Source organism: Oncorhynchus keta, unplaced genomic scaffold (assembly GCF_023373465.1).
Source record: "Oncorhynchus keta strain PuntledgeMale-10-30-2019 unplaced genomic scaffold, Oket_V2 Un_contig_25397_pilon_pilon, whole genome shotgun sequence".
NCBI classification, from domain to species: domain Eukaryota; kingdom Metazoa; phylum Chordata; class Actinopteri; order Salmoniformes; family Salmonidae; genus Oncorhynchus; species Oncorhynchus keta.
In genome coordinates, this window is record NW_026284420.1 from 1 (window position 1) to 9,960 (window position 9,960).

At 41.6% G+C, this 9,960-nt stretch overlaps 1 long non-coding RNA gene and 1 pseudogene across 1 annotated transcript; both read right to left on the bottom strand.

Moving 5' to 3' along the window:
* Positions 1–3: 3 nt before the first annotated feature.
* On the bottom strand, positions 4–7,407 carry LOC127922351 (G/T mismatch-specific thymine DNA glycosylase-like; annotated as a pseudogene).
* A 25-nt stretch (positions 7,408–7,432) lies between these two features.
* On the bottom strand, positions 7,433–8,969 carry LOC127922350 (uncharacterized). The gene is made up of 3 exons (XR_008111045.1): positions 8,830–8,969; positions 8,279–8,344; positions 7,433–7,530 (listed from the first exon to the last, which is right to left on the bottom strand). It is a non-coding gene; the product is annotated as an uncharacterized LOC127922350 (long non-coding RNA).
* Positions 8,970–9,960: the final 991 nt, after the last annotated feature.

The following is a 9,960-nucleotide window of genomic DNA, read 5'->3' on the forward strand; positions in this document are numbered from 1 at the left end:
CCATCCTCTTGGCGTCCTCTGTAGGGGAGAAAACACAAAATTAAATAAACGTATTTCTATGGAACAAACAAACTGTTACCATGAACAAGACTGTTCTCATACAGCTCACTCAGATGAACAAGACTGTTCTCATACAGCTCACTCACATGAACAAGACTGTTCTCATACAGCTCACTCAGATGAACAAGACTGTTCTCATACAGCTCACTCAGATGAACAAGACTGTTCTCATACAGCTCACTCAGATGAACAAGACTGTTCTCATACAGCTCACTCAGATGAACTCAGATGAACAAGACTGTTCTCATACAGCTCACTCAGATGAACAAGACTGTTCTCATACAGCTCACTCAGATGAACAAGACTGTTCTCATACAGCTCACTCAGATGAACAAGACTGTTCTCATACAGCTCACTCAGATGAACAAGACTGTTCTCATACAGCTCACTCAGATGAACAAGGTCATGAGACTGTTCTAATACAGCTCACTCAGATGAACAAGGTCATGAGACTGGGCAGAACTGTGATGGCTTTTCATTTTAAAATTCACCTTTTTAATAATAATTGACATTTGATGTGCTTTCATGTAAATGTAATTGAATACTCAGAGCACTCTGCAGTACGTTCTCTTACCCTTGGCCAGTCCCAGGTCAAAGGTGTACTCCAACTCCTGAATGTCGTCTGTTCTGGCCACGCCCCTGAGCTGGTCCCTTAATTCCCTCAGCTTGATGTAGAAGTGCACTTTGTCCTGGGCACGGGGGAACTGGGCACAGCGGGCACTGGACGACGGCATCAAATACAACGCCTGTCGGGGAGAGGGCAGGGTTATACGGTGTCATTTCAAAAAGGGGAATGGTACTGTACTTCCTCTGTATGCCCAATGATCATAGTTCATTCTTTAAAAAGTCTAAGCCGACATGTGGAATTGTTTTAAGATGGTCATACTATGGATCATTTAGCAATTTGATTTTACATTTTAGGACCCCTTTAATGAACAAAAACAAATATATTTAAAGAAAAATATATATATATATATATATATATATAGTGCCTTGCGAAAGTGTTCGGCCCCCTTGAACTTTGCGACCTTTTGCCACATTTCAGGCTTCAAACATAAAGATATAAAACTGTATTTTTTTGTGAAGAATCAACAGCAAGTGGGACACAATCATGAAGTGGAACGACATTTATTGGATTTTTCAAACTTTTTAACAAATCAAAAACTGAAAAATTGGGCGTGAAATTATTCAGCCCCTTTACTTTCAGTGCAGCAAACTCTCTCCAGAAGTTCAGTGAGGATCTCTGAATGATCCAATGTTGACCTAAATGACTAATGATGATAAATACAATCCACCTGTGTGTAATCAAGTCTCCGTACAAATGCACCTGCACTGTGATAGTCTCAGAGGTCCGTTAAAAGCGCAGAGAGCATCATGAAGAACAAGGAACACACCAGGCAGGTCCGAGATACTGTTGTGAAGAAGTTTAAAGCCAGATTTGGATACAAAAAGATTTCCCAAGCTTTAAACATCCCAAGGAGCACTGTACAGCGATAATATTGAAATGGAAGGGAGTATCAGACCTGCAAATCTGCAAGACCTGGCAGTCCCTCTAAACTTTCAGCTCATACAAGGAGAAGACTGATCAGAGATGCAGCCAAGAGGCCCATGATCACTCTGGATGAACTGAGATCTACCGGCTGAGGTGGAGAATGTCCATGGGACAACAGTAGTCGTATATTGTACAAATCGGCCTTTATGGAAAATTGGCAGAAGAACCCCATTTCTTAAAAGATATCCATAAAGGTGTTGTTTACAGTTTGCCACAAGCCACCTGGGAGACACACCAAACATGTGGAAGAAGGTGTTCTGGTCAGATGAAACCAAATTGAACTTTTTGGCAACAATTCAAAACGTTACAATGCACAGCTCATCACCCTGAACACATCATCCCCACTGTCAAACATGGTGGTGAGCAGCATCATGGTTTGGGCCTGCTTTTCTTCAGCAGGGACAGGGAAGATGGTTCAAATTGATGGGAAGATGGATGGAGCCAAATACAGGACCATTCTGGAAGAAAACCTGATGGAGTCTGCAAAGACCTGAGACTGGGACGGAGATTTGTCTTCCAACAAGACAATGATCCAAAACATAAAGCAAAAATCTACAATGAAATGGTTCAAAAATAAACATATCCAGGTGTTGAATGGCCAAGTCAAAGTCCAGACCTGAATCCAATCGAGAATCTGTGGAAAGAACTGAAAACTGCTGTTCACAAATGCTCTTCATCCAACCTCACTGAGCTCGAGCTGTTTTGCAAGGAGGAATGGGAAAAAAATTCAGTCTCTCGATGTGCAAAACTGATAGAGACATACCCCAAGCGACTTACAGCTGTAATCGCAGCAAAAGGTGGCGCTACAAAGTATTAACTTAAGGAGGGCTGAATAACTTTGCACGCCCAATTTTTCAGTTTTTGATTTGTTAAAAAGTTTGAAAATATCCAATAAATGTCGTTCCACTTCATGATTGTGTCCCACTTGTTGATTCTTCACAAAAAAATACAGTTTTATATCTTAAGCCTGAAATGTGGCAAAGGTCGCAAAGTTCAAGGGGGCCGAATACTTCGCAAGGCACTGTATATAGATAGATACACGGTGGGGCAAAAAAGTATTTAGTCAGCCACCAATTGTTCAAGTTCTCCCACTTAAAGATGAGGCCTGTAATTTCATTATAGGTACACTTCAACTATGACAGACAAAATGAGAAAAAAAAATCCAGGAAATTACATTGTAGGATTTTACATTTATTTATTTGCAAATTATAGTGGAAAATAACTATTTGGTCAATAACAAAGTTTATATACCCTTTGTTGGCAATGACAGAGGTCAAACGTTTTCTGTAAGTCTTGACAAGGTTATCGCACACTGTTGCTGGTATTTTGGCCCATTCCTCCATGCAGATCTCCTCTAGAGCAGTGATGTTTTGGGGCTGTTGCTGGGCAACACGGACTTTCAACTCCCTCCAAAGATTTTCTATGGGGTTGAGATCTGGAGACTGGCTAGGCACTCCAGGACCTTGAAATGCTTCTTATGAAGCCACTCCTTCGTTGCCCGGGCGGTGTGTTTGGGATCATTGTCATGCTGAAAGACCCAGCCACGTTTCATCTTCAATGCCCTTGCTGATGGGAGGTTTTCACTCCAAAATCTCACGATACATGGCCCCATTCATTCTTTCCTTTAGACGGGATCAGTCGTCCTGGTCCCTTTGCAGAAAAACAGCCCCAAAGCATGATGTTTCCACCCCCATGCTTCACAGTAGGTATGGTGTTCTTTGGATGCAACTCAGCATTCTTTGTCCTCCAAACACGACAAGTTGAGTTTTTACCCAAAAAGTAATATTTTGGTTTAATCTGACCATATGACATTCTCCCAATCTTCTTCTGGATCATCCAAATGCTCTCAGCAAACTTCAGACAGGCCTGGACATGTACCTGGCTTAAGCAGGGGACACGTCTGGCACTGCAGGATTTGAGTCCCTGGCGGCGTAGTGTGTTACTGATGGTAGGCTTTGGTCCCAGCTCTCTGCAGGTCATTCACTAGGTCCCCCGTGTGGTTCTTTGCTCACCGTACTTGTGATCATTTTGACCCCACGGGGTGAGATCTGCATGGAGCCCCAGATCGAGGAGATTATCAGTGGTCTTGTATGTCTTCCATATCCTAATATTTGCTCCCCACAGTTGATTTCTTCAAACCAAGCTGCTTACCTATTGCAGATTCAGCTCCCAGCCTGGCAGGTCTACAATTTTGTTTCTGGTGTCCTTTGACAGCTCTTTGGTCTTGGCCATAGTGGAGTTTGGAGTGTGACTGAGGTTGTGGACAGGTGTCTTTTATACTGATAACAAGTTCAAACAGGTGCCATTAATAGAGGTAACGAGTGGAGGACAGAGGAGCCTCTGAAGAAGAAGTTACAGGTCTGTGAGAGCCAGAAATCTTGCTTGTTTGTAGGTGACCAAATACTTATTTTCCACCATAATTTGCAAATCAATTCATTAAAAATCCTACAATGATTTCTGGATTTTCTCATTTTGTCTGTCATAGTTAAAGTGTACCTATGATGACAATTACAGGCCTTTCTATCTTTTTTAAGTGGGAGAACTTGCACAATTGGTGGCTGACTAAATACTTTTTTGCCCCACTGTATGTATGTATGTATATATTTTTTTGTTACTGTTTGAACTACTATATCCCAGAGAAACTAATTGAATAACACATTTATATGGCAGCAAACAAAGACAAAGCTGCAAACAAAGTTAAAAATGTATCATAAGGAATAAGGTTTTGATGTGTTTGTCCTGGATCTAAGAGATAAGAAAGCTCAGGAAATATTTTTAGTTCTTATACATATTTAACCCCTTTTTTGGGTACCTTCAATCTCCACTCCGTACAGCCAGAGGAGGACTGTCCCCACCCTCAGAGCCTGGTTCCTCTCTACCCGGTACAGCCAGAGGAGGACTGTCCACCCCTCAGAGCCTGGTTCCTCTCTAGGTTTCTTCCTAGGTTCCTGCCTTTCTAGGGAGTTTTTCCTAGCCACCGTGCTTCTACACCTGCATTGCTTGCTGTTTGGGTTTTTAGGCTGGGTTTCTTTATAAGCACTGTCATCTGCTGGTGTAAAAAGGGCTTTATAAATAAATGTAATTGATTTGATTGATACTTCCATTCATAAAAATAAAAAAAGCTGGTACCAGGTTACCTTCAGACGAGTCCCATGGGGGTCATAGAGAAACGGAGAACACCATCGTGTTCGGGAGAATCTCCCCTTTCAACAGTGGGGTCACATTAGTTTGTAACCCAAGTGGTTTGGACCCTACAAACAAAAAGTTGGCACATCGACTGTACCGACTTCAGACGAGTCCCGTGACACACAGTGGTAGTAATATGCTACATACGTTTTGGTGAGAAGTGATTTTCGGGACGTCTCATGGTCTGACAAATACCGCTCTAGCTCTGCCACCTTTTACCGCGGATGCAGAAGTTCCACATCGGCAGATGTGGTGGATGGAGACGCATCCAATGCAAAAAAAAGAGAAAAGATTTCTACCTTAAACTAACTGATTTAGATGGCCATTGTTTAATGTTACTATGACGCACCGGTGCGTCAATCAACTCTTGGGGGTTAATAATCACCCGCACAAGCCTGGGCCAACCCACTGGGGAGTCAGGCCCACCCAATCAGATTGCGCCAAAGAAAAATAAAGATATTACGCTCTACTTGTCAGTGTCTTAACCTAAACATGCACCATCATATAGAATTCATAGCAAGCAGCGCACTGAAATGACATTCACTTTCATGGGATGGGTGGCCAAAATTAACTAACTGAAAGCCACACCCCAATAAACCACGAACAGGAAGTCTTATACATCAGACTACCAGGTAACAGAGCACCACATCAGACTACCAGGTAACAGAGCACCACATCAGACTATCAGGAAGCAGAGCCTACCACTTCACAGTCAGGTATCTTGTGTGCTGCAGACCAAAGTCAAGTTTCTTGGGCTTTTTCCAAAACATCTCTCTGCAGAACATTTCATAGATACCTGAAAATAAACAATTTCAACGCCACATGGAATTTCAATGGAAAGGTCTTGCAACTGGCATTTTCTCCTTCTCTAGCAGGGTTTTTGTGGCTACTTACATTTTCCATTGAAAACAGCTATGAGAGGCTTGTACGTCTTCCAGCTTTTCCACAAGAATTAAGGCACCCTCACGTAGCTCTTTGCTGTGAATTAACATAAGATGTCAAACACTGTATTCCATTTATATGTTGCCGTGTGCCCACTGTTTGACATCTACTCTATTGTCTCACTCGTCATCTCTCAGCACATTGCTGACTGACTTAAGATTTGATTATTTTCTTCCTAAGCTTACGTTGAAAGGTCTTTGCTTCCAGGCGTTGTCCTTGCCACCATGTTGGTGAAACCGATCTTATATTTCGCTGGCAGGCTGGTGTCACTCATGTGGTTGAGCTGCTCATCAGTGAATCCAGACAAGAACAGGCACTTCCCTGATGAGGACAAGTTCTCATTAAATTTGTCGTACCATTATTCTTCTGAAATTGAGGTCAACTTTGTAATGCTCTGCTCCCTAAGAATAGGAAAACATTGCAGTTACGATGCCTTGAATTTAAAGTTTTGCGATTTCAGTTGATTCATAAACGGTGTCGAGATAATGAAAGCGCAGACTAAAAAATAGAAAATATTTTCAAAATAAGAGTTCCTGACAGCTGTTCACACACCAAATCAAGACTAAATATCTACTAAAGCAACTTACAGAAATGGTTTCCAGGGCCAGGGAACCATCGTCCAACATAGGCTGCCACCAGACCTGGGTTGATTCCAATCTAGAACAGAAAGATTCACATCATGCAACTGGGTTGTGTTCATTATTGCAGTGTTTCTTAACACTGGTTCTACTATACCTACAACAGTGCACAGTTTAATTTGTAGCCAAACACACCTCATTCAACTCATTGAGGGCATGATGATTAGTTGACAAGTTGAATCAGGTGTGCTTGTCCGGGAATTACAATAAAACAGTGTACTGTTGGGGGTACTGGAGGACCAGTGTTGGGAAACACTGCCTTAGGGCTCGCAACAGAAAACATTTTGCAGCTGGAAACAAAATGAGTAGCTCGATTTTCAGTCTCATATCATTAATAATAATAATAATAATAATGTCTGGCATAAAGTGAAAACAGGTAGAACTCACAATGACATAGTCCAAGTTGTAGTCAAGAATGTCAGTCAGAGTTCTGCTCATGACCTCATCTTCCGTCATGCCCTTGAATCGGTCTCGTTTCTTCCTGGACCTTCTGGACGGTCTCGTCCATCTTCTCCTGTCGTTAGCCTCTTGACCCTCCTTGCCTTTCTTGGGCTTGGGGCCCGGTTTGGCCTTGGGGGCTTGGGCATTTGGGTGGCTTGGGTTCCTTTGGTTGTGCTGTTCTCCTCGCTTTTCGCTGGAGCTGCAGAGGTAGAGAGAACTCCCAATCACCTTGCTGTTAACCTTCCAAACAATTTGTTGATTAAGTATTTTTCCCAACTTTATTTAACCAGGTAGGCCAGTTGAGAACAAGTTCTTATTTACAACTGCAACCTGGCCAAGATAAAGCTAAGCAGTGCGACAAAAAAAGAGTTACACTTGTTTTACATTTGTTTTTAATCTGTGGGGAAATGCATCAAAAAGAACACTTCTCTCACAAATAAATCAACTTCAAATCCATTGGGCAAGCAATACATTGAGGATCATGTCCTTATTGTTATTGAATACAGCTCTGTGGGAATGAAGAAGCAGGGTACCTTTCGCTAAGTTGGCAGGTTCTTGCTGAGCCATGAGCTCATCATTGACAGCCATATGTGCATGTGTCATTACTCTCTCCCTCTTGTTTCCTCTGTGTAGTGAGGGTGAGGACTGTGGTGATGGTTGATGCCCGGATACTGGCCCTGCAGAGCCTGAAGCTGTTGAGCTGACTGAATCCTGTACAAGGAAGACAAAAGAAAAGAACCCCAGTATTAATTCTACAGCCAAAATATATTGCAGTGAGAGCCCCAGTATAAATATTGTAAATATATTTGTGAGTCCTGTGAAAACAAATACACCATGCCTCGAGGACATTCAGAATCCCAGACCTCAAAGGTACCAGAAGGTCCAGAAAAGGTAGACCTACCTCCACCATATTCACATGGTAGCTTACAGTAGACACAGCTTCTACAGCATAGAAGCAACCTGTTATTGCCTATACCACCTGCATGTTGAACAGTTTGAGGAAGCACAGCACCTGCATGGTATCACCTAGATGACGCTGAACTGGAAAGCCAGTCTATATGTGATATGTATATATATATATATATATATATATGTGTGTGTGTGTGTGTGTGTATGCAGACTGTATGTGCAAAATTGCCCATCGCCATCTGGGTTTGGCCAGTGTGGGTGTACACACACACCCACACCCACACTTTTATCATAACTGTTGATAGTATCAATTGCACAATTCGTCCTCATAATTCAGTCTTACAATTATCTAGGCTTGCAAGTAAAGACAGGTCGTTCTGTGGTAAACTCAATTCAAAGCATTTAGGTGATTCAGATAGCACAATCCATCAGAAGCAAACAAAAACATGCTGTTATTTCAGATTCATAACATTTTGCCATTCAGGGGATGAAGGAGGAGTTCGTTCAAAATGTCCTGGGCTTCTTGTTTTTTGACGGCGTAAGAACTCACCACTGTTGAAGATATTCCGAGGGGACAGGCACTGATCCATACAGCTTTTCTTCCATCTTGGATTTACTTTGTTAGATAGATCAATATTCATGTTGATGAGACATTAATATTCTGATTTGGATATAGCACATCATTCTTGTAAACTGCCTGGCTTTGTAGAATTAGCAACAGTGTATCGGGGCGAGAACTCCAAAAAGGATATTTGTCCTAGACAAGTAGTTAGAGGCGCTTTGGCAGCTAGCTAGCTTACGTTAGCAGACAACCAGCGCTGCTTTGTCAACAAAGTAAACAGCCAACACATTCTAACTCCGACTTCGTCTATAGTATACTTAAAATCAACATCAATGTTGGCTAACCCACTGGATTTGGCGTATTAAAAGTCATTATGGATAGTCAAGATAGCATAGCTATTCACTGGTTAGCAAGCAAGCTAGCTAGCTATTTCGCTAATTAGCATGGATGAATGACTTGCTAACTTTACTAGCTAGCAATGAGCTGGTTCGTTATCAAATGAATACAAATTATATGTAATTAATCAAATGCATACATACCTATTACAGAAATTGTTGAATTTGTTATTTCTTTCTTAAAAACAACTGTGCTCAATCACTTTCGCGCTGGACTTGCTAGCATTGAAGCAACAAAGACATGACAGTAAAGCACGTCAACTTTGACATGGGAAGATTCCAACATGATAATGGTTGGGGGGTTAAGTCAAACGTTCGTATCCTGAAATTCATAGTAAAGGTTTAGTGTATATATCAAACGTTGTATTGATATCAGGAATTTATGGTAATATCATAGAAACTGCTAATATGTTTTGTATTTGCATAATTTATACATTTTCAAATACAGCCCTAGCCTCTCTCCCCATTTTAGCGTTGGTTTGCTCAACGGACATTTAAACTCCCGAGGTTGTTTTCATTGGCTTTACAAGCCTCTGGCAAGTGTCAGTGTTGGAATCATTGGGACGTCCCTAACACAGACAGAAGGGGCTATAAATATCTTTGTCCCTACTCTAAAACCCCTAACGTAACCATAACCATTTAACAGATTCAATGCGTGGTAGGGACGTCCAAGGAACCCGGATAGCAATGACCCTGTGGTAAACAGGCACGGGCAGAGATACTAGATTTTTTTATAACTTTGGAGATACTGTACTTTTTTTTGTCCGGCTCATTAATATTGTAACAACATAACATGGTGTCAGAATAAACCGCGAAAAATAGAAGATGGCTCTGTTACAACCAACATCTAGCTTGTCTACAAGGACATTTTTGTTGAAGACTGGAAGATTTGGATACACAAGTTTGAATTGTTTCTGACCGCGAGTGGCATTGCTGAAAAGGAGGAAAAAGTGCAATCTGCTACGTTCTAGACATCGCGGGAGAGGAGGCAATCAAGGTATGCAACAGGTTTGAATTTGCCGAAGGCGAGAAAGACAATTGCCACGCTGAAACAGAAAAAGAGACAAGCTGTTGAAAGAGGCAGATCTCACATTGGCTAAAGATATTGTGTGTTGTGCTAGTAAAATCACGTCCAGTCGGGTAAAAATGGTCAATGAGGAAGTTGAAGTACACCATATAAAAAGTATCAGTACTGCAGAGGTTCAAGAAGAACAGAGTAAAGGCAACTCAAGATGAACTAAACATGTGTGTAAATTGCAATAGATGTGGTTGCAA